Here is a 6,132-nt window from a genome sequence, read left to right as displayed (position 1 = left end):
TATATAATTTATTTCTTTATTTTTCCCCCCAATTCCGCGATTTTAATATCTTTGTGATTTTCTGACCCCCATCTTCTGCTGGTTACTGTCTTATTTAGATTAAACAGAAATCCTTTTAGAAATGTAAAACTGATAATACAGTTTGATTTTGTAATTGACTGAGGACCTGCTGTCCTTCTGTCTGATTGGGCAATTGACTCAGGAAGGAGACAGTGATTGGCCCAGGGGGGAGTGGGACCCTCTTAAGAAAAGGCCAAGTATCTCTCCAGAAAGATAAGGGCAGATGTTTTCTCTCCACTTAGCTACAATCACCGTCCTCCATCTGTTTGTGTACTCTGCTCCGTTTTCCTTCTCTTTCTCCCAAGAGCGAATCAGCAAACACACAAATCCAGCAAACCTCCGTCCAGTCACTGAAGACACGATGCAACACATTGCCAAAACTGTCAACTCAAAAATCCCCACAGAGCAAAACAAACAGAATTTTATTAAAATCTCATCACAAAAACTATATAGTGTACAACACACATTTCAATTTGCTTTGTTGAGAAAATGTTGATAAGTTAGCTTATTATTTGTATTTGCGTTCATTTAAATCTAATACCTTTCAGAACCAGACTGTGGAACTTCGTGTGGGTTTAATCTCTAAATCAGAATCAGATTTATTCAAGTTTAGGCACAAAAAAATTGAATTTAACTTTGTTTCTGCTTTGATCGCAAGAAAGACATATATTAAAAGGCAAAATGTGAAATAAAGTTTTTTTTCTTGCATGTATACTGGGTTTTTCCAAAGGAAGACAAGGCTGAAAGAGTGCAAATAAGTGCTGACCAAGTCTTGAATATCCAGTATATATAAAATGGTATACACACTCCTACTAAAATATAACTAAGCTGCCAAGCACCACTAATGGGGGGAGAAACACAAAAACATGCAGTTGCAGAGTAATTTCCTCACTGGACTCACTGCAAGTGGAAATGTGTGTGACATGGAAGTACAGAATTCAATGGGAAACGGGATTTAAAGAAAGGAATTTCCTGTGACTGTTCTTTAAAAGCCTATTACTGCGTTTTCCACTAGTCTTACTTCATGTGGTCTCAACCGTTGCATATGTGTGTGTGTCTTATTTGTGTATGTTTATGTGAAATCTCTCCTATTATTACAAATGTGTTATATGAAAACTTGCACTGAATCTTGTTAAATCTCATGGAACAGTTGCTGTTGTTGCAACTTCTTTATTCTGCCAACTAAAAATGTATTGCTCACTGTCAGAGTTTAATTCATAACTGTCTTAATTCAATCATTTTATTTTACACTCCAAAAACAGAAAGCAGACTAAAGTGCAAGGCATTCTGGGTAAATAAAGCCAAAACAAACGTGCAAGTCTAGTACGAGTGAGAAACAGAAGAGAAATCCTACAACCTGAAAATGTGACACCACTCCATTTCTTTCCTCCATTTCAACTTAATTTTTAAGAAAGGAAGTTGTGCTTATGTCTTCTTCAGAAGTTTTAGTCTTGCTTCCTTCAGTGGTTCTTGGTGCAGCACCCCCACAGGGAAAGGAGTGAACAGGTTTTTCAAAGGGTTTGGTTGATTTGACGCGGTGCAGCGTGAAAGAGAACCACACCAGCTGGAAATGGAACTAATGTTGACATTTTGGTCGAGTCTACCAGACTAGACAGGTGTGAAAAAAAGCCTTCATGCATTTAAGCATCTATGCATGGCTAAAAGTAAGCATCAGAATGGGAAAGATGAGCTAGACATCATAAATTTATGAGTGTAATGGAGGTTGGTGAATATTTTTAAAGTTGGTCCATGTCAGTAAAAGACTCCAGTCCTTTAAGTTGACATAGGTAACATCTTGTTCCTGTGTTTTAGTAAGTATGCTTAAGGTGGTCCATAGTGTTTAGTAAGTCATAAGTCTCTAGTCAGATTATCCTGTTGCAAGTAACTGGGAGGTGGGAGAGTTCCGGCAGGCTGGCGCACCTGTAGCTGATTCCAGTAATCGGCTGCTGGACTCTTAAGAAGCGGCGGAGCAGTCATTCATCACTCGATAGTTCCACTTGTTGGTCACAGTCAAAACCCAAGTTCATGTTACTAATGTTTTGTGAGTGTTAAGTTAACCTTCTTTGTCTCTCAGGATCTCTCAGATCCTGAGGAGTTGTTTTGAATCAAGCCTGGAACCAAGTCCTGTAAAGAGCTCTTCCACGACTGCTCCTTGCCAAACCGGACATTATCGCCTGCCGCTTTCCTCGTTACCATCACAGAACCTCATAACATACCCAGATCCTAGCCTCTCCCTCAGCGCCCACCTCCGCCCAACTTCTCCCTCTCCAAACAGAACCTGAGCTGGCCAGCCTTTTCCGTTCCCCAGAGTGCGAATCTGATAAATATCATTGAAATATTTTCTATTAATAAATCATCACTGAATCAAAGATCCTCTGGCTTTATGTGTGAACCTGCATGTGGGTTAAGAAACTAAAATCCAACATGACACCTTTCTCAAAGACCACTAGAACTGATAAAAGAAGAAGAGCTTTAAGCTCTTCAGTCATCAGTCATCAGTGGACAACTTTATGTAAAGTGGTTTTCCAAAAGGCACACTGTCATGTGGTGGAAGAAGAGGGTATCAAAGACAACCTACAGCCAGACTTTTCCTCTCACTGAGCTCTCAGTACTTTTAAATATTGAAAAGCTTGGATTTTTTCATCCATCCTGTCATGATTTCAGCTCTACCTTGATTGTGCTGCTTACTGTCCCTCCCTCAGGCTGATTATTCATTATCGTCACCTTAACCGTGCTGCTCCCTATTTAAATAGCTGCTCATCACCTGCTCAGTGCGAGATCGTCTGTTGCCCCTGTCACAGCTCTCAAGCCTTGTTTCATATCCAAGAAGTTCCTGGTTTTCTGATCCTGCCTGTTTTCCTTGCCTGAGACCCTCCTTTGCCTGACCCTGTACCATTTTGATTACTGAAACCTGGTTAGTAGATAGTCTGTTGGTTAGTCTGTCATCTCCCCCTGAGATCCTAAGCCCTTCTAGTTTCCACTCACCCAACCCTCCCAAGGCTGGATTCTTGGCTCCTGTCGATTCCCCATTCCTGGTTAATCTCTTTTTGTGTTTTCTCTGTTTTTTTTTTCATCCGGTCAAGACTCTCATCTCCGTTTTTGTGTGCAACCACACCCAGTGGATCCCCCTTTGATCTCATTATTTCAAAATAAACATTTGATTATTTATCTCTTGTCTTGGCTGCATATTGGGTTCTGGCTGGTTACTTAAACATTACACATCCATTGTATATCCCTACCCATTCTTGCAGGGTGCTGCTGCGGCCTATCTTCAGCGGTCATTGGCTGGGGGCAGGGTACACTATCGAGTGATGAATGACTGCTCCGCCGCTTCTTAAGAGTCCAGCAGCCGATTACTGGAATCAGCTACAGGAGCGCCAGCCTGCCGGAACTCTCCCACCTCCCAGTTACTTGCCTCAGGGTCCACTGCAACAGGATAATCTGGGCAGGTCACCAATCTATCAGAGGTTAGCCAACCATGCACACACTTAAAGGTAACTTGGAGAGACCAGGTGACCAGTTTTAGGGCTGTGAGAGGAAGCTGGAGTACCCAGAGAGAACCCAACCATGTTAAACAGGCAGAAGGACTCCAGACTGGGATTCAAACCCAAGACATTATCTTAGAAGACAAATTATCTTCAAAGATAATTTCATATCTCAGAATTTCATATCAAAGAATTTCATATCTTAGAAGACATGAAATTATCTTCTAGTATGTAAAATAATTTTGACATACTCCTTCACACTAGTCTTCCATACAGTCTTTTTATTGATTTGGTATTGCACTTCAGCATTCCCCTCTGTACTAGAATGACTGTAGGAGGGATGATCAAACTTTTAAAGCTTGATTTCTCACTCAGTCCTCACACTCATTCTATAATAATGTCCCACTTAGTTCTAATAATCTTTTGGATATTGAGTCTCATCTCTTGTGTGGCAGCCTGGTTCTTTAAAGCCCTGATGGCTAAAATGTTAATAAGCCAGCTAATAAAAGGAAAAGAAGAGTATTTAGGCAGTCATGCTTGGCTTCTCAGCTGCAGGGGCTCTGTTGTTTGTTTTGAAGCACTAATAATGGCTGCACAGACTTATAATTATGAACTTAGTGAGGTGAGGAAATTACTTGAGATGAAGAGACAGCAGGGGAGCACATTGTTGGAAGGCGCATATCAGAGTCTGCTCCTGACTCACTACAATTTACAGGAGGTGGAAATGAATGAGCTGCATCCTGAAAACATATTCATCATTCAGACTAAAACAGAGATTGTGCAGACTTACAGCTCATGAAGGAAAATGAATTTTTATTTTCCTATGGATTCACAGAATTTCTAATTTGCTTTTCTCCAACATTATGATACTCTGCAAGCAAATACAGGCATAATTCAGTGTAATTGGTAAAACAAAAAAATCTTCAGGACACGAGCAAATATGAATTTCAATACAGAGAAAGTCTGAATTGAATAATTTTATCCAAAAGTAAAATAGTAAAAAAAAAAAGGTGTACAAGTCTATTTTCCGGTGTATGTAAACTTTTGGTTTGTTTAAGTTTTCAAAAAGTTAAGCCTGATTTTTTTTAGAATAAATTTGAGAATGTTGCATGAGGTGTACTTTTACTGCTCCAACGTCTCTGCCAGTGACCGCCTGGGCCTTTCAGTTTTCTCAGACTGGCGGATGGTGTAAAAGCGCTGTTGAATTCTATTGTGGGTGGCTTCTCTTCACAATCATGTTTATGTAAAAGCTTTGAATTATATGATTTTTGATCTTAGGAAGTTTTGCATGGGTAAAATTATGTTTGCTTCCAATCTGTCAACCAACCATGAAGTGGAGCTGCCATAATCCCAAAAACATGGTAGTTGTTTGTAGTTCTTTCATCCAACACATTGACATGTTAGCATTACCTTTGAGTTGAAAATTGATCTTTCTCAACCTCCTGCCTAGGGTACATGTGTGAACGGATGTTGGAAACCAGAAAGTTTGCAAATTCAAACACAACAGCCTTATCTGAATTAAGTCTACAATCATTTTAGATACAGTAGTAGATCCTTTTTTTTTCTTTAAACTTTGGACTTTGATAAGAAAATAAATTTAAAATATGCTAGTTTTAAAACTTAACATGTCTTTATTGAAATAGCCTAATTGTAGTTTTAAAATTAATAACTTATTCTGGCCTATTGACCTTTATTTTACTCGTGTCATGATGGGATTTAGCTTTTGAACCCACATGCAAGAACACAATCAGGCAGGGGAGTAAAATACAATGATGGTTTATTGAAAGAACAGGTAGTAGATAGTGAATACTGGATCAGCGGACCGGGTCGTCTTACTGTCAACAGGAGACACAGAGTTAGGAGGAGATCAGCGGTGATTTCCAGGGAATAATTGGTGAGTGCTTACTTGGAAGGTAGGTGATGTAGACGGAGTGGAGCGAAGGCAGTGAGCTTGTAGGAGAGCGGTCAGGTAGCTTCACTTGACAGGACGGCCTGGAACTAGATCCGTCAGAGTTTGTTCTCCAGGGGGTTCGGGCGTGGGTCTCCACACCCGTGGCGTCCCAAAGGGGAATCCACCGGAGATGGATCAACGAGGGGGGAAAAACGCACACACACGAGGAGTGGCGTCTGACCGGTAACACCGACAGCGTCGGGGAAACACACAGGAGGTTGATGATCCACGAAGGGGAAAAGGCACACTCACTCAGAACCCAGCGACAATGGATCACACCAGAGCAACGAGGAGGCGGCAGGATAATCTGACGAGGAAGACAACAAGGGGCTTAGACTGGAGCAGATCACAGAAGGTCTATTTCTGGAACGAATGTTACCGATGTAAGCAAACACTCAGGCGATGAGACGAAGAGGTGCTGCTGCTTATATCCGTAGTCCACGCCTCCTAAACGAGTCGCAGGTGTGAGTACGGGTTGAACCCAGGAGCTACTCAGGTGTTCTGCGTGCAGGTGCCATCTGGTGGACACCAGACGGAACAACGGTTCCATCCATGATCAAAAAACCCATTCGAAACAAAAATAAAGAAAAGACTAACAAAATAAATGGGGAAGACACAGAATCTGACAACCTGTAG

General features: G+C 41.1%; 2 long non-coding RNA genes across 2 annotated transcripts in view; one reads left to right on the top strand and one right to left on the bottom strand.

Annotated features, from left to right (window-relative positions):
- The window catches only part of LOC103476616 (uncharacterized), a 12,316-nt gene extending 10,010 nt beyond the window's left edge, over positions 1 to 2,306 (top strand). Inside the window, exon 3 of the long non-coding RNA XR_535509.1 lies at positions 2,135 to 2,306. This is a non-coding gene — a long non-coding RNA (uncharacterized LOC103476616). The remainder of the gene's footprint in view (positions 1 to 2,134) is intronic.
- Positions 2,307 to 5,305: 2,999 nt separating this feature from the next.
- Positions 5,306 to 5,869, bottom strand: LOC103476631 (uncharacterized). Its single transcript, XR_001777335.1, has 2 exons — positions 5,452 to 5,869; positions 5,306 to 5,380 (listed from the first exon to the last, which is right to left on the bottom strand). It is a non-coding gene; the product is annotated as an uncharacterized LOC103476631 (long non-coding RNA).
- Positions 5,870 to 6,132: the final 263 nt, after the last annotated feature.

This window comes from Poecilia reticulata, linkage group LG15, assembly GCF_000633615.1.
Source record: "Poecilia reticulata strain Guanapo linkage group LG15, Guppy_female_1.0+MT, whole genome shotgun sequence".
In the NCBI taxonomy this organism is placed as follows: Eukaryota; Metazoa; Chordata; class Actinopteri; order Cyprinodontiformes; family Poeciliidae; genus Poecilia; species Poecilia reticulata.
The sequence above is the reverse complement of the archived record's forward strand: the minus strand, read 5'-3'. Positions and strand labels throughout refer to the sequence as shown.